Source organism: Lasioglossum baleicum, chromosome 8 (assembly GCF_051020765.1).
Source record: "Lasioglossum baleicum chromosome 8, iyLasBale1, whole genome shotgun sequence".
In the NCBI taxonomy this organism is placed as follows: Eukaryota; Metazoa; Arthropoda; class Insecta; order Hymenoptera; family Halictidae; genus Lasioglossum; species Lasioglossum baleicum.
In genome coordinates this window covers 4587636-4607339 of record NC_134936.1, presented here as the reverse complement: position 1 = coordinate 4607339, position 19704 = coordinate 4587636, and the positions used below count along the sequence as shown (strand labels likewise).

General features: G+C 38.9%; 1 protein-coding gene across 1 annotated transcript in view; it reads left to right on the top strand.

Moving 5' to 3' along the window:
• Positions 1 to 19704, top strand: part of LOC143211107 (acyl-CoA Delta-9 desaturase-like) — a 256986-nt gene that overhangs the window by 173745 nt on the left and 63537 nt on the right. The gene's annotated exons all lie outside the window — the stretch shown is intronic.

Below are 19704 nucleotides of genomic sequence, written 5' to 3'. Positions count from 1 at the left end.
ATGGCATTTGAAAATTCGATTTACTTACGCGTTCATAAGGAGTTCGCGTTAATCTATGAACATGGAGCGCAGTGGCCGAGGGCGCTGCGAGAAAGACTGGTAATCGCTAGGTCGCTGGTTCGAGTCTTGCTGTCAATATATTTTTTTAAATCTTTTTTTTCAGTTTTAATCCTAAAAGAGGTATAAATAGAAAATAATATTCTATTTGAAAAATAAAAATAACTATTCAATCTCTGCGACACCAGAGAAATTTTTATAAATGTCAATGAAGTGTGTTTTCCAATAGAACTCTTGAAAACGGCGTGCTCCTGTACAAACGCTCCGTTTATAGTGTGTGCTAGATGCCGAAAAAATTATTGTTTCCCATGCTTTTACGATGAGTATCATTCTGGGTCGTGTCATACTAACACGTAATTTTTTTTTTTATTAATAAAGAATGAGCAATAATAAAGTAAATATAACACTGTATTATTTTTGTTAGATTTTTTTCAACAGCCACAAATAAAAAACATGCATTTTCTATTTAAAAAATAATTGTTTAATGGCAGATTTAATAAATTTTAGGATTAAAACTGAAAAAAAAAGATTTTTAAAAAAATATAGACAGCAAGACTCGAACCAGCGACCTACTGATTACCAGTCTTTCTCGCAGCGCCCTCGACCACTGCGCTTCATGTTCATAGATTAACGCGAACTCCTTATGAATGCGTAAACCGAATTTTCAAATGCCATTTTCTCGGGAAATCTTGAGTATCGCGCGCTACTGCTTTGCTAAATTACATTTGGATACGTCATCTTTAAATACTGCAAGTTTCAGGAAAATCCAGATTCCGACTACCCTAGACTCTCCTAGTCAGTAAATAAACTGAGCTCCTTCGATGCGAAGTGGGCCAGTGGAGTGGGAACACGTAGTGGAGTAGGTAAGCGCTGGCGCGCGGAGTGGGGATCGCTGGCTGCGATGACGTACTACCGAGCGTTGCGGGGCGAGGTGTGACGGTTAATATTAAAAATTTTTTTTCACCTAGACGCACAGTTTTTTAAAAATTTGTTTTTTAACTTCCCAATTTTATAGGGAAGTTATTGTAATGATCCCGAAAATCGAAAATCGATTTTTTAGCAGATCTTCACGTTTCATGGTCATATTGCAGTCATTTTAGACTATTTTCATCAAAGTGTTCGTATGTGTGTGTGTGTGCGTACGGTAACAAATTTTTCGATAGCGTTTTCTGAAAAAGTAACAATGCGATCAGAATGATGAATGATGCAATCGATGTGCCCCGCTGTAACTTAGAGCTGATTAGATTTTGGTCCACCTTGGTCCAGTAGTTTTTTAGTTTTTTTCGAAAGAAGTTCATTCAACAATGCAATTTATACGAGAGAACGGAAATTTTCCACCGAAGACACAAACGTAATTACATAAAAATTTAAAACAAAATTTTTTTTTTGCAACTAATGCTAATGTTACCGCTTACAATAATCGAAAATTATGCCAATGCAGGAGTGAGCTAATCATTTCTACTCCCGAGAATACATTTTCAAAGAATATCAATGAAAGTACAAAAAAAAATTTATATTAGAATCTTTAAAAAAACAATCAGTTCAAAACGAATTATTAACTGAGATTCAATTGAAAATTAATATAAAATATATGATGATTATTAATAACATTGATGTTGAAGACGGATTGGTTAATGGAGCGCATGAGGAATATTAAAATTTATTACTTTTCAAGAAAATACTAAAATTCCGTCTATATTGTGGTTAGATTTTCAATTGCCCAGAGTGGGAGTGAAAGTAAGAATCGTTATCGTGATTATTGAACAATGCAGATATTGATCAAAATTTAACACCAATTAATTTTTTTTTTTTATTCAAAAGACTACATACGTCATGTGGTTCGGCATACCCTATATGCCTTGGGTTGCGCCTTTTGAAAAATTCGTTATTTCTGCGATAGGACGCACCGTTTCCAGACATTAGCGTTTACTTACTAGTGTAACGTCTTAGTACGATAGTAATGGTGTTTTAGCATTATTTAAATTGAAATATCTTCTGAACCACTAACTTTTCGACATGCATAGGTTAGTACTTTTTTTATAACGAATGTCCAGCTGCATCGATTGATGTATTAAACCAAGCGAGCAACGAGCATACGATATTGGTTTAATGCGACGCTATATAGAAAACATTTACACTTAATAATGATAATAATATACTGCAACTAACGAATCGGGAAGTTCTTTGTGTGGCTCTTGGAGTCACACACCAAATCAAAAACATTAATAGCTATAGGTCCTACTAGTCATGCGTACCACTAACCCTTTCGCAAGAGCAGTCCTACCCGCGAACTCGTGAAGCGAGCGAGCAAAAACAACCCTACTCGCGAGCGAGCGAAGCGAGCGAGCAACAATAACCCTCTAGTTAATATTGCATTGTCACCCAGTTCTGAGCTATATTTAAAGTTTCAAGTCTCTAGCTCATCGGGAAGTAGTTTAAAATTCGATTACAAGATTTGACGCATACAACAACGACAACTCGGCAAGTTAATATAAGCGTGGTAATAATAAGCGTGGTAAAAATGGAAGATTTATGAGAGCTCCGGGAGAAATAATAGAGTGAATTCAGTAATTCTAACAATGACGCTCCTTCTACATGAAACTAATGACAATGCAAAGCAACATGTAACATGTATCATGTCTTCCGTGTTTGTTGAATAAGCGTGAGTAAGAAGTCCGGATGACAGTGCGCAGTCGTTACGATTGATCTGACTCATTTGTAATCTACATATCAAATATAATAGGATAAATGTACCTATTACTGTGGATGTACGTTTTACTGCGGTATTTTTTTCCAATCGGATTAACCCCTTGCCATTGTCTTTACAGTCACAGTGATTAAAACGTCTTTATCCCCAAAAATGTCGTAGAAATGAAAAGAAAATTTATATTTATATTGTATATGAAGTGAAGTGAATATATACAGTAGCGGACACAAGTTTAAGACCGCTCTAAAGAAGATGATAACTTTTTTAGTAGTGTACTATACGACTTGAACTTTTTTGGGAAGCTTGTGCAATTAGTTTACTAAAAGATGTGAAAAGAAATTTTTTCAAAAATTGCAATTGATCGGAATGGTTGAAAAAATCTTTAAACGTTTGTAGCTCATTGCAACGTCGACCGTCTTTGACGAAATTTTCAGAATATGTTTAATTGACACAGATCTACAAAACGTATTTTTTAAATTTTCAATACAGGCGCACATAAAAAAGTTAGAAAAAATCAACTTTTAGTATTTTTTCAACAATTCCGATCAATTGCAATTTTTTTAAACTAATTGCTCTAGCTTCCCAAAAAAGTTCAAATCGTATAGTATAATATTAAAAAAGTTATCGTCTTCTTTAGAGCGGTCTTAAACTTTTGTCCGCTACTGTATGTACATATTCTGCTTTCGTGTCGCCACGTCGGTGAACGGACCGAATATTCCCAAAGAATATTTTCCGGCGGTCTGGCAGATTTTCGGCACAAGATACCTTCGAATAATGACAGATATGTATAAGCGCCGAAAAAACAGCGCCAATTGCCGGACTAGCGCTTATAAACCGGCCTTTATCCGTCGTAGCCCTCGGCTCGTAACACAAATGAAAAATCTATTTTCATTTGGCTTGTTTCAATCAAATAGACTATTTTCAAGTAATATTTCATTCGAATAATGTTTGTCATTTCAACTACATTGTTCAGATAAGCTATTATATAAGAAGAGAATTTAGATTTGCTAATGTTTGTAGTTCAATCATTGAAATCGAGCTACGTTTTAAATTGTTCATCGGTACGAATAATTTGATCAAATGAAAGATGAAATGAAAAGTTATTTGAATTTCAAATGGAATTCAATGTTCTTGACTCAAGTTTACCGATCCGAAATATTAACAAAACGTTATATTTTCGAAACAATTACGGGACCAAGTAGGGGAACGATAGAGATATAATATTGTAACAATCTAGTAACAAACATTCCAAAACAAATTGCATCAAGAGCAATCCAAGATTTTTGAATAAAATACACTATTAAATATATATCTTGGCTAGTATTTTGCAGCAAAATTGAATCAGGAATAAAATATTGTAACTAGCAAATTAAATGTAATAAAATGAAAATATAAATCGTTTCTTAAGTTGAAATGAATATAAAATCATACCTCGATCATTGTCTCGAAAATTACACATTACTTCCTACCTAGAATAATTCCATTGTATAAAATTTTTTTCATTTTATAGATATGAAATTGATATAATACTATATATAATGTCTCTATCGACGCAAAAAGGCTGTAGGCGATAAACGCAAAAAAAATATCTTCTCCACTTTAGTAATCCGATCTCGGCTCGTGTATAGCGGTGTGAATGTTACGGTGAAATAGGAGACTTCGTGAAAATCGACGTATTTCACTTTCGCGAATCACTACTCAGACGTTTCAGGAACACAAAATTACTTTATTTAAAGGTTGAATCGGCTTGACGTGCCGTAGCAGAGGTAACAGTCGACTAACTGGATACAAGAACTTCGAGTGTCTTATATACTAATGTATAATTTTATGGATATAATGGATAATCTTTGAGGGTGCAAGGTTTTGGGATTATTCTATGGTACAAAGTATTGGGCCACTGAGTCAATGATGAACTTGGGCCTGGTGACGTGTTGCGAGGGTTGGCATCTTGGTCTTATCGGGCCGTGACATGAACCACTTGTATACTATGCAATGCGTCGTCGCGGAGAGTCGCAGTCGCTTCGGCCGCGCACAGTCTCTCTTTACACGCGCTGTCCTTCTCTACGTTCGGCTCGCCCTTTGAAGCTCAAAAACACAGCTACCCGTCGTAGATAAACGCAACCGAATCCCCCCGAGGCTTTTGCGTCGATAGAGACATTACCGTATCGATTTAATAATGTAAACAATATTTTTAATGACGGCCAAGCAATTTTTAGTGGCGCCTCAGAGTCGCCACTCGAGTGCTAACGGTTCAGTTTTTGTGATTCCATTTTAATAACCACAGAAATCTGGAAAGACGGTTTGATTTCTGCTCCTCGTTGTAAAAGCAAGACAATCGGATCCCTGCAGGTCCCCACTACGCGCACACAGGACGTGACGGAATCCGTGGCTTCGTCAAAAACATTTGATGCAGCCTATTGGTCACGCGGATGGGTTGTGCGTGGGGGATTTCACTTTGCGCGGTTATATTTAATACTAATACCGGGTCATACGCTCCGTATATAATACTTCGTATTTCGTAGTGAACTCGCCGACAGATCTTATCGCACCTACGCCAAGCTCGCTTCGCTACGTGACAATCAGTGAGCGCTTCACGCAGAACGAGCCCAACGTTTCACGCGATCAAACTAAATTCTGAAAGAAGAACCATCCTGAAGAATCAGAGAATTTAACTGCAAAGTAAGTGACACAACTATTCCTATTCGCAACAGTGCTTTCTATCGATTTTCCCGATCACTTTTCACCATTTCTGAAGAATCCCAAACACTCTGCTAGGGAGATCGACTTGAACAATGTCGACGGCGATGCTCAGTTCGGTTTGACAATTTTCTCAATTTTTGCACAGTGCGTCGAAAAGTTAGTGGTTCAGGAGATATTTCAATTTAAATAACTCTAAAATGCCATTACTGTCGTACTAAGACGTTAGTGTTTATTTACTTGAGTAACCTCTTAGTACACGACAGTAATGGTATTTTAGACTTATTTAAATTGAAATATCTCCTAAACTATTAACTTTTCGTAACTTTTAGTAATTCTTCAGTCGAAGTCCTGGGTCGCCTGTGCGATCGAAGTCTTGCCAACGCTGCACCGCACCGCACAGTGGGCGAGAAACCGATCTTTTTGGACAAAAATCTGTCGACAACTCAGTTTTTCATCGATTCAATTGGAATTTTTTTTTAAATGTTCGTGGAGGACTATACTTTGATGACATGCTGCGCGAAAATCGTTAACTGTTCAAGAAATCAAGAATCCTTATCTACGAAACCCAATAACTCCGATACTTCATCCGCCCATAACATAAATTCGCATGTCCCAGCTGAGTTGCCGACACTTCTTAACCCTAAACCCTAAACCGCAAGATTTCAAACTGTAAATCTGAGAATTACCAATTGAATAGGTTTAGGGTTAAGAAGTGCCGGGAACTCAGCTGGGACATGCAAATTTATGGTATGGTCGGATGAAGTATCGGAGTTATTGGGTTTTGTAGATAAGGATTCTTGATTTCTTGTGACAGTTAACGATTTTCGCGCAGCACCTCATCAAAGTATAGTCCTTCACGAACATTTAAAAAAAAATTCCAATTGAATCGATGAAAAACTGAGTTGTCGGCAGATTTTTGTCCAAAAAGATCGGTTTCTCGCCCACTGTGCGCCGTAGGGCGGCGATGATGGATCTCGGCTCGGGTATATCGGTGTGAACACCACGACATTGACTCGAGTGAATCGAATTCTCAAACTTCTTAATTTTCATTATCGGTTTATGGGACTTTTACTAGCTTATTTCTGGCATTTCTCTGATTAAAATGACTCCAAACACGATATAATTTCAACTGTATTTAGTGGTTTAATCGACGGCGACAGTTTCGGGAGCAAGGAAGGACAGCGACAGCGCGGGCCTTTGAACTGTACCGGCGACGTCGACTGTTCGCGTCTCTTTCTTTCCTATACGTTCTTCTTCGTTGCGTTCGAAACTTTCATCGTCGATTAAATCACTAAAATACTGTTGAAATACATCGTGTTTGGTAAGATTTTGCATTAGAAAAATGCCACGAATATGTTGGTGAAAGTTCCATAAAGAAATAATGGAAAATAAAGAAGAGCTAAGATTTTGGTGTTTCATTGTGATGACGCACGGGCCTTTAAACTTTGCCGGCGATGGCGACACGCTTCGACCGCGCGATCCTATTTCACTCTGTCCTTCTTTATGTTCGGCTCGTCTATTGAAGTCTCGGCGTGGTCTCGCGGTAGACGCAGTCATAAAAAAATAGCCTCCCTACGCTATTGAAGTCCGTTCAAAACACGGGGGTTGGGACTTCGACCGAAGAATTACTGTACTCCCTTCTATATTCTACTCTCCAAAATATGTTATATACAGGGTGTCCCAAGACCCCTTCGACTCCGGGAAATGGGAGGTTCCTTAGGTCATTTGAAGCAACATTTTCCTTTGCACCAACGTCAGCCGGGGCTTTGTTTAGGAGTTATTAACGAAAAGAGCGCGACCTAGACGCGCGATGGCACGTTCAGCCCGGCGCGCCGGGAGACGAGCGTGGTGTAACGCCGCGATGCCGTAACGAACAAGAGTTTCTCGAGATTATGTGAATCCTCCCCGATTTGGATGAGCTTTGGATATGTTGTCAAGACCATGATTCTGAACAACATTTCCCTTTACAGTTTTTGTCGGCCGGCTTTAGTTTACGCGATAAATGTAAAAACTTTTAATTGTAAATCAATCGATTATACTATCTTTTACCCGATTTGGATGAGCTTTGGATATGTTGTTAAGACCATGATTCTGAACAACATTACCCTTTACAGTTTTTGTCGGTCGGAAGAACTTTACTTGTCAATTCATATGGGTGGATCTCTTTACCCGACTTACGGCAACTTTACCCGAACGAGGGAAAAAGCAGAAACTGATTGTATTAAAACCTCACTTATTCAGCCGTAAATCCATTTGCTGCTTCGAAATGTGTGTCACTGGGTCACTCGGTGACGAACTGCACAGATGTCTTCAGGTATACGACAGTACCGAAAGCTAAGGGACGTACGGCCAGGTCGACGAACTGCACAGCCGGTGGTAAAAGGCCTAAGGGATGCGCGGTCAAGTCGACGATCCAGAATTTCAGTTTCACTTTCGAATCGATAAATAATTCGTATGTTTATTTCACACATATGCCTTGAAATTTTTCCACACTCACAATCACTGTTCACATTTGTCAACACATAGTTATGCACTAATAATAATTGCCATATCCCATGTCCTGCTGCACAAATCACAACAATCAGGTAATGCAATCACTAGACTGCGGATTTCATGCATTTGTTGCAAACATGAGTAGGTGCATTTTAAGACACTAGATAGATTAAAGTAATTTCAGAACACCAATGTATTATTTTCAACTACTTAAAATGATCACAGTAAGAATCAAATATCTGTCTGGCTCCTGTCCCTTGTAATAGCGGCAGCCAACTTTCATTTTACATAAAGATCCGCAATCTAGTGATTAGATTAAATAATCGTTTAATTAGTTTAAGCAATTATTATTAGTGCATAACTATGTGTTGACAAATGTGAACAGTGATTGTGAGTGTGGAAAAATTTCAAGGCATATGTGTGAAATAAACATACGAATTATTTATCGATTCGAAAGTGAAACTGAAATTCTGGATCGTCGACTTGACCGCGCATCCCTTAGGCCTTTTACCACCGGCTGTGCAGTTCGTCGACCTGGCCGTACGTCCCTTAGCTTTCGGTACTGTCGTATACCTGAAGACATCTGTGCAGTTCGTCACCGAGTGACCCAGTGACACACATTTCGAAGCAGCAAATGGATTTACGGCTGAATAAGTGAGGTTTTAATACAATCAGTTTCTGCTTTTTCCCTCGTTCGGGTAAAGTTGCCGTAAGTCGGGTAAAGAGATCCACCCATATGAATTGACAAGTAAAGTTCTTCCGACCGACAAAAACTGTAAAGGGTAATGTTGTTCAGAATCATGGTCTTGACAACATATCCAAAGCTCATCGAAATCGGAGAGGAGATAGTTCAGATAGTACATCGATCGATTTACAATTACAAGTTTTTACAATTATGTATCGCGTAAACTAAAGCCGGCCGACAAAAACTGTAAAGGGAAATGTTGTTCAGAATCATGGTCTTGACAACATACCCAAAGCTCATCCAAATCGGGGAAGATTCACATAATCTCGAGAAACTCTTGTTCGTTACGGCATCGCGGCGTTACACCACGCTCGTCTCCCGGCGCGCCGGGCTGAACGTGCCATCGCGCGTCTAGGTCGCGCTCTGATTGGTCCGTGTTTTTCGTTAATAACTCCTAAACAAAGCCCCGGCTGACATTGGTGCAAAGGAAAATGTTGCTTCAAATGACCTAAGGAACCTCCCATTTCCCGGAGTCGAAGGGGTCTTGGGACACCCTGTATAGAGCTGCCGAAACAGCAGCAGTAGATTTATTCTCTTGCGAATTCAAGACTAGAAGAAGTCACTCTTTGTTGTTAGTAGTAGCTTACTACGCTACTATATACCTTTCTTAAATAAAACCTCTTTTCTATTTATAAAAAGTGTTGTACTCAATTTCGGAACATGGAATCCAACAGCATATCGACGACTCCATGACGATCAAGTGTCTTACGAAAATACGAAAATAAACTTTTTAAACTTAATTGCACTGCTCTTCGAACATGAAAACTAACATGGTTATTGGAAATGGGTTATGAATTAAACTGAAACAGCGTATACTGTTAAAACTGTTTTATTCAACCGAGCTTGGAAGGACGTCGTATCGCGCTGAAAGCTATACTAGAAGTGAAGAGAGGCGAAAAGGCAACGTGGAAAAGTCCCTTGTCCACTTGAAATAAAGGACCAGGCCTGTGCTCTGTCCTTTTCCCAGGCAATAGGTATGTAGAGAAGTCGCAGGCCCATGGGTCCGCTGACATCTGGTTACTGTTAAAGCCAGTGATTCTCATACAAAACTAAATTCGTTTTTGCATTTGGACTGCCGGAGTGTTACCGGCAATCCAACACGCCCCCTCAAAAATGAATCGGTTACATTTAAATTCTATTTCCCGTTTAACATCAAATATAATCACAATATCTATTACCACTAAAACAAAAATAATAAATGACTGTCCTTCCTTGCTTTCTCTGGGAAATACATATGGTCCAACATTTGTTGCGTGGATTAGGGAAACCCAGTAAAACCTAATCAGACCGTTAAGTATCCTTACGATTAGACTAACTTAATCAAAATATCTTATTGCTTAAGATTTATTGTAGCCCCATCCTTGTCCTGAACTCCAAGAATTTTACTGCAGGCAATGGTTTCGTAAGTACGTCGGCAACCTGGTTCTCTGTACAGACAAATTCAAGTTTAATCTGATTCTTTTCTATCTGTTCTCTAGAGAAGTGATACTTGATATTGATATGTTTTGATCTCTTGTGATTGCTTGGGTTTTGCGCTATACTTATGCAGCCATTATTGTCCTCATAAATAATAATCGGCTCTGAAATATTTATATTTATACTAATTGCTAAGGATTTCAACCATAATGCTTCTCTTACGGCCTCGAATAGTGCCATATATTCTGCTTCGGTAGATGAAGTTGCTACCGATGCTTGTCGCCGAGTCGACCAGCATATTGTGCATCGATCAAATAATTTAAACAAGTACCCTGATGTACTTCTTGGATCATTTTCATCTTGACCTCCCCAATCCGAATCAGCAAAACCACTTATTATTTTCACGTAATTACCTTTTACATAGGTCAACATGAGGTCACTTGAACCTTTCAGGTATCTCAGCACCCGCTTCAGATTTTGCCAAAGCTCCCTATTCTCTTTATTGGTATATCTGCTTAAAATGTTTATTGCAACACTCAAGTCAGGTCGTGTACATACCATTATGTACATTAGACTACCAATTAAATTTCTACACGGGGCCTCGTATTTTTCATCTGAATTTAACGCTAAATAGTTTAATTTGCTCGGAAGAGGTGTACTAACAGGTTTACAGTCAGTCATATTGAATTTCTCTAACACTGTTTTTAGGTATGCATTTTGATCTAACGTGATTTTACCGTGAGTCCTCTCAACTTTTATCCCCAAGAAAAGTCTAATCTCACCTAAATCTGTCATGCAAAACTGATCCATCAAATACCTTTTAAAGTTTGTCATTGTTTCCTTATTCGCAGTAGCAATCACAAGATCGTCAACATATAATACCACATATATATTTTCATATATATTTCCTTTATCTAATAGATAAATACAGCGATCAACCGAAGAGCTTCGAAAACCCTTTTCTACAAGACATTTTTCGAACATTTCGAACCAACATCTTGCTGCCTGTTTTAAACCATATATAGCTTTATTTAATTTGCAAACTTGATTACTTTTACTGACGACTCCTTCAGGAACTTTCATATAAATTTGCTCCTTTAACGTACCATTTAAAAATGCCGTCTTTACATCCATATGATGTATCATTAAATCAAACTGGTTTGCAAAAGCTATTATAAATCTGAAACTTGCTATTCTGGCAACAGGTGCAAATGTTTCATTGTAATCAACTAAATACTTTTGACTAAAACCGCGAGCAACAAGTCGCGCCTTATATTTTAATGGGTTTCCGAATTCATCACTCTTTATATTAAAGACCCACTTACAATCTACAATGTTTATATTTACCGGTCTTTCTACTAATGTCCATGTTTTATTCATCAAAAGGGAATTTATCTCATCAAGGATGGCTTGTTCCCATTGAATTCTATCAATTCTAGTTTTAACTTCATCAAATGAACTAGGAACTTTGCACATTAACGATTGTGCACACATAAGAAGATCATATTGTAAATCGCATTCTTCATACGATATAGAAGGTCCTTTTTTAATCCTTTCACTCCTTCTCAGCTCAGATTTCTCTTGTACTTCACTTTTATCATTTTTAGAAGTGGAAGACTCATTGTGCATATCTGTTTCTATTACAGATTTATTAGGTTTCTTTCCTAATTTTTCTTCAGAACTTATTTTTACCCTTGACACCGATACATCTGATTTATCAATATCAGATTTATTAGACTCTCCATCTATTTCTACTGATTTTGACCGTATGTCTAATGCATCAGTTTTATCATTACAATAGATGTTCTCACCCTTTTCAAGTCTCAGTATCGGTCGAGTTTTTAAGTAATTTGTCTCATCAACAATTACGTCCCTTACTACAATGAAACTCTCTTTTTCTACATCCCACACTCTATAACCATTTGGTTCATACCCAACTAGTATACCTTTCGACGATTTTTCGTCGAATTTACCTTTCCTAGTTTTATTATGGATATAAACTGTAGAACCGAAAACTTTCAAGTACCTCAACTTGGGCTTCTTACTATGCCACAATTCGTACGGCGTTTTTGACTCTTTTAAAGCCTTGGTTGGGGTTAAATTAATCAGGAATGTAGCAGTAAGCACTGCCTCCCCCCAAAACACCTTATCTAAACTAGCACAACTTACTATTGTGCGACCCTTTTCGGTTATTGTTCTTACCATGCGTTCCGAAACGCCGTTCAATTGTGGGGTTCGTGGGACCGTTAAATGGTAACTGATACCTTTTTGCACACAATAGTCTTTCATTTCCTTCGATAAATACTCTCCTCCATTATCGCAGTACAAGTTAACAATTTTTAAATTGAAATGAGCCTCACTTTTTGCAACATAATCTTTAAATACGTTAAATACGTCTGACTTGTATGTAATCAAATATGTGACGCAATAGTGAGTGAATTGATCAACAAAGAGAACAAAATAATTTTTGTTGTTTATAGTAGGTGGAGTGATAGGACCACAAACGTCCGAATGAATAATGAATAATGGTCGCCTTATGTGACTTTTATCCTTAACCTTTTCAAATGGTAACCTTGCTTGCTTACCATTTATGCAAGCTTCACATAGGTTATCATCCGGTATTACTTTTTCAATATATTGTATGTCTTCGACCATTTGTTTATTTTTCAATTCTAAAAATTTCGATTTTCCCATGTGACCCAATCGTCTATGCCATAGTTCATAATTGCAACTCACCGTACTATTTACCTGCGAGTTATTACCTGCCCTTTTTATATTGACTTTGAAGTCGACAGCTGTTAAATTATTTAAGGGCTTACCAGACATTACGATGTTACCGTCTTTGAAAATATGTACTCCCTCGTTGTCGAATACGATACCCAAACCAGCCTCCTGCATTCTTCGTACGGACAGCAGATTGTACGGAACTTCAGGGCAGTAGAGTACATTTTCCAGCACACCATCTACTCCTTTGTTGCTGGTCACGTAAATCGTCCCCCTCTTCGTTGCTGTAATAAACGCACCGTTCTTCGCCACAGAAATATTCAGCGGCGGTTGTAGTGTTATAAATTGGGTAAACAAATCTTCCTGGTTGACGAGGTGATCAGAGGCACCTGAGTCCAATAAAAATGTCACTCTTTTCCCGGCCTCTGGCTGATAATCCCGGTCACCAGCCATAAACGCAAAGCCCGAAGTATTATTATGCATCTGTTCTGTCATTTGAACCGTTTGAACAGTTCTGTTTCTATCTTCATTGTATTGGCGATTTCTTTTATAATAATAGCAATCTTTAATCTTGTGTCCTCTTCTACCACACTGATGGCATTTCGAAGTTTGCTGACTATTGTTATTTCGAGATTGCTTCCTTGGTTTCCATTTGCCGTGGTTGCTCCTTGATGTCTTTTGTCCTTCAATAATGCCTTTATTGAAGTTCTGCGAGGTATGTGCATGCAGTACCTTTGAGCTTGTATCTCTGCATTCTTCACGCAATTTCACTTCGTGGTCTAAAAGCCTAATCTTTACGAAGGCTAGCGTCAAATTGTCATCTGACAGTGTCTCGATTGCCGTTATGACACCATCGTAAGAATTTGGAAGAGTCAATAGTAGATGAGCCACTTTGTCAGTCTCTTCCAATTTCGATCCCGCCGCCGATAATTCGGTGATCAGATCGTCGAATATCATGAAATGACGCACCAGAGGTTTGTCACCTTGCAATTTAAGAGTTAGTAATTGTCTACGTATAGCTAGTTGAGTAGCAATACTCTTTCTTTGATAAATTGCATCCAGATTCTTGAAAATTTCTCTTGCCGTGCTAGCTGTACTCGCGAACCCAAGGAGGGAGTCCGATAAATATTCGACTATCGTGTTTTTCGCGATCCTTTCCGCTCTCATCCATTCGGCAGTTAATGTTTCTGGAATTTCTCCGTCAATCACATTTATTACGTCCAGTTCACTCATTAAACCGCGCACTCTTAGTTTCCAGACACTGTAACGTTCACCGTCGAAAGGTTTAATGTTTCTTTTCGCTTTTGAATTTTCCATAGTTTTTGTCCTTTTGATAAACTAACACGTAATTACCGATTAAAACTAAATAACGTACACTAGATATAGAGTTATGTATATATATAGTTCAATAACAAGATGTCTAATCACTATACTTAGTCACAGTACTTTCTTAAACACTATCGCACTATAATTCTACGATAACTATATTAATCGTCTATCACTTATAGTTTTAAAACACAGTTAATATTAAAGAAAAACGTTTACTGGGCCCATAACCTATTGGAAATGGGTTATGAATTAAACTGAAACAGCGTATACTGTTAAAACTGTTTTATTCAACCGAGCTTGGAAGGACGTCGTATCGCGCTGAAAGCTATACTAGAAGTGAAGAGAGGCGAAAAGGCAACGTGGAAAAGTCCCTTGTCCACTTGAAATAAAGGACCAGGCCTGTGCTCTGTCCTTTTCCCAGGCAATAGGTATGTAGAGAAGTCGCAGGCCCATGGGTCCGCTGACATCTGGTTACTGTTAAAGCCAGTGATTCTCATACAAAACTAAATTCGTTTTTGCATTTGGACTGCCGGAGTGTTACCGGCAATCCAACAGGTCACACTTAATCATAAACTATAAATATTCACAGTGCTTCATCCTATAAATATTTAATAAATTAGCGGACGATATAATTATTCTAATATAAACCCACTGCACTACATGAGAAGTAAGGTCCCAACAAAAGCAACATTTTAATTTGCCTGGAACAATTGTTCTAGATCCACGAAAATGGCAACGAACCTGCTAAGCAGACCGGCAACACTCTACTTGGAAGCTGCACAGCAATGCGTTCATAAGAAGAAATCAGCGGCAGAAAATGCGAGCCCGCAAAAGTTGACTGTACAGAATTCATCGGCGAGCCCAGCACAAAAGTATAAATGGGACATCGTCTGGAGAAACGTGATCGTCTTCTCGTACCTTCACGTTGCCACGGTGTATGGAATATACCTTGGATTCACCGTAGCTAAACTTTCTACGATATTATGGTGTAAGTTGACTTTCTAAAGTATATTTTTTAAAGGACGTGGCAACGATACAGCAAAGTGAAATATTACGGAGACGTTGACTTGTATTGGGTTGTAACATAAGTTCGTAGAGGTTTTATTTTCGCTTTTCTTCTGAATCAATTTACCTACTTTTTTTAAAAGTTGTGTACACCATTCTGAAGTGCTTTTTCCGATCTATAAGCGTGTTCCAATCGTTATCTTGAATAACGTAGTCTTGAGTAACATAGCATAACCTAAAATGGAATTTCCGGGCGGCAAAAATCACTTCGACATCTATTGTTTTTCGCTTTTCATCGATACCAGAACGCCAGTGAAGCAACTAGAAATATCTGCGCCGTGTATGGAGAGGGCGTCATAGGAGAATCTACTGCACAGAAATGGTTTGCCAATTTAAAAAATGGCAATTTTGGCCTGGAAGACACCACGCACCGGTCGACCTCCCAAGTGCGACGAGGACCGTCTTAAGACACTTTCGAAGGAGGACGGCCGTCAAACGTGCAGGGAGCTGGCCAAGAAGATGGCCAGTACTGCTAAGACTATCTCTCGCCACCTTCAAACAATGGGATTTGCTCAAAAACTTGGAGCATGGGTGAACTCAAAATATTCAATGAAAAGGATTAATAAAAAAACCCTACGAACTTATGTTACAACCGAATATTATTTGGGAGGTATACAGGGTGTCCCACGCAACTGGAACAGGCTGTACCTCCTAAACGGTCAGGAATAGAGGAAAATGTTATAAGAAAAAGTTGAATGGCATCAGACGGTGCATACTACGCAACTAATTTTATGCACCTTTGTGCATCGGTGCATCAGAAAAATGCAACTGCAGTTTTTTTAAAATGGAAACCTACATTTTTGACTGCACCAATCGATGCAGTTTGTTGTGCTCTACGTAAAAGTACTAACATACTTATGCCTTAAACTTATTCGTTAGGAAGTTATCGAAGCTAAAAGTTCACTGAATTATTTCGGTCTCGGCAAGTGTTCCGGCGTACCTACGTTATGTTCCATTATAAATCAGAGAACTTGTAGCTTCGCTAACTTCCTGACGAATAAGTTTAGGGCATAAGTATGTTAGTACTTTTATGTAGAGCACAATAAACTGCATCGATTGGTGCAGTCAAAAATGTAGGTTTCCATTAAAAAAAACTGCAGTTGCATTTTTCTGATGCACGGATGCACAAAAGTGCATAAAATTAGTTGCGTAGTATGCACCGTCTGATGCCATTCAACTTTTTCTTATAACATTTTCCTCTATTCCCGACCGTTTAGGAGGTATAGCCGGTTCCAGTTCCGTGGGACACCCTGTAAAATTTTATTTCAGTTACTAATAGAACGATTACAATATTTTTTTAGTGCTCATTGTAACACCGTTTTCGGCACTTGGAGTGACGGCTGGCGCTCACAGATTGTGGTCTCATCGAGCGTATAAAGCAAAGTGGCCGATGCGATTTATATTAATGATATTTCAAACGATTGCTTTCCAAGTAAGATTTGACCTCCACCATTTTTCTTTCACATCAACGCCACGCGGTATCTTCCATTATAACGAAAATAGTAAAATAAATATCGGTATTTAAAAGAAAATTAAATGTAAAATAAATAACGGTAGCAGTACAACAGTTTCATTCATTGAGATTAGACAGGTTTAAAATTTGTTTAAAACATAAACGATTGTATACAGGGTGTCTCAAAATTCCTTCAACATCCGGAAATGAGAGGTTCCTGAGATCACTTGAGGCAGCATTTTCCTTTGCAAAAATGGCGTCCGCGGCTCTGTTACGGAGTTATTAAGGGAGTCTTTTCCAACAGACGACGCTCGCGCGTGAACACACACACACCGCTAGGGTACACTCACACACCGCTAGACTACATATACATATGCGAGGATTGCGAGGTTCCGGGATTCCATTTCTGATTTCTCGATAATGCAAATACGGGGCTTTTTAGTAGTCCAAACCGCTAGATGAAAGATCAATCTAGGGCGTTGTTTGACTCAAAAGTCCTTCTTTTACGTTTCCGATCATGATTTTGCAATATTCGGCTGCATGTTCCCGTCGGGGAGGCTAGTACACCGGCAACATGCGACGGGCAACGTGCAACCAAATATTGCAAAACTATTGCTCGGAAACGTAAAAGAAGGACTTTTGAGGTAAATAGCGCCCTATACACTGATCTTTCATCGAGTGTTTTTGACTACTAAAACACCCCCCTCTTTGCATTATCGAGAAATAAGAAGTGGACTCCCGGACCCTTGCAATCCTCGCGCACGTATACATGGTCTAGCGGTGTGTGAGTGTCACGCACGAGCGTCGTCTGGTGGAAAAGACCACCTTAACGAAAAACACAGACCAATCATAGCGCTATTCTTGCAGAACCACATCTACGAGTGGGTGAGAGATCACAGAGTGCACCACAAATTTACTGACACGGATGCAGATCCACATAACGCAAAAAGAGGATTCTTCTTCTCGCATATAGGCTGGTTGATGGTCCGCAAGCATCCTGAGGTTATGAAGAAAGGTGCCACCATTGACTTGAGCGATCTGGAAAATGATCCCATCGTGGTCTGGCAGAAAAGGTAAGAGATGACGGAATTTCTTTCAAAATTGTTCTCGGATAAATGTTGTACACACACTGTTTGCGCGAAGAATTCGTAAAGACTCTCGACGGTTGAGCAGTTCGTTTATTCAGCGAAGAATTCGTAAGATTCTCAGCTATTTAGCAATTACGAAAAGTATACGTGTGCGATATTACACGTATGAATATTACTCTCTTTGACATATTATTTGGAAATGTCCTTTCGGCGTAGCAACCGTTAACGCAGAACCGAGCGCCATAATCGTAACTGCCGAACTAGGAAGAGATAATTTTACTCTTTGACAAAAGCACGGAGAACATTTTCGTAAAGGAAAACTTTACCTTTAATGACCTTGGGAAAATTACCCCATTCAAGGAAGCACAACATTTTCGGGACATCCTGTAGAGTTTATTAAAAGTCCTCACTATTTCGATGCCCAGTCGAAGTACAAAACAAAATGAAAAATTTGTTGTACAGTGTGATTTATAGTGGTGGGCGGGTATCCGTAGTCGGGTCGGCTTAGAACCTGAAGATTTATTAGGACCTTGAATAAGTTCTCGCTGTTTCTTCAAAGATGGCAGTAGCAGTACTCCGTTCGTGAAATTTCGAATGGTAACACACATGCAAGGCAGTAGTGTATCTAACCTTAAATTTCAGTGTATGGTAGTTCACTTTAGTGTAAACAAAGTAATTTTTTCTTAGTTCTGAAAATGTGTCTACTTTTGTGCCAAATAAAGTGTATTTGCGGGGAATTTTATTGCACTACTTTATTCAAAAGAAATCTACAGCTGAAGCACATAGAATTCTTGTTGAGACTTATGGTGACAATGTTTTGTCGGATACGACATGCAGAGACTGGTTTCGACGCTTCAAAAATAATGATTTTGAACTTGAGGATAAAGAACGTTCTGGCGCACCGAAAAATTTTGAAGACGAAAAGTTGGAGGAATTACTCGATCAAGACCGATGTCAGACGCTAGCAGAACTTGGAAAAACATTACAAGTAGATGAGTCAACTGTTTCAAAACGTTTAAAAGTTTTAGGAATGATCCAGAAGCAAGGACATTGGGTACCGTATGAATTGAAGCCGAGAGACGTCGAACGGCGTTTTCTCACGTGTGAACTACTGCTTCAACGGCAGAAAGGAAAAGGTTTTTTGCACCGCATCGTGACTGGCGATGAAAAGTGGATACACTAAGATAATCCAAAGCGTAGAAATTCGTGGGGTAAGCCCGGCCATGCATCAACATCGTCTGCAAAACCAAATATCCATGGTTCGAAGCTTCTTCTCTGTATTTGGTGGGATCAGCAGGGTATAATTTATAATGAGCTGCTCAAACCGGATGAGACTATCACGGGGGAGCGCTATCGACTTCAATTGATGCGTTTAAGTCGAGCCTTAAAAGAAAAACGGCCGCTATACGAGCAGAGACACGACAAAGTGATTTTTGCTACATGACAACGCTCGGCCTCATGTTGCAAAACCAGCGAAAACCTACCTGGAAACGCTTCAATGGGAAGTTCTACCCCACCCGCCGTATTCACCTGACATAGCCCCTCCTGATTTTCACCTATTCCGTTTGATGGCACATGGCCTAGCTGACCAGCGCTTTCATTCTTATGAAGAAGCTAAAAAATGGATCGAATCTTGGATAGCCTCAAAAGACATGTCGTTTTTCCGACGCGGAATTCATATACTACCAGAAAGATGGGAGAAAGTGGTCGCTAGTGATGGGCAATACTTTGAATGAAATGTTTTTGTTCCTTATAATTTAAATAAAGCTTTTATTTTGTAAAAGAAACAGCGAGAACTTATTCAAGGTCCTAATATATTGTTTGGAGACTCGAATGTCATAGATTTTCGGGTTCGCGATCCGACTCGGCCATTAATTACCCGACTCAATTTCAATAAATATCCGACCCGAACCCGAATTTCCTGGTC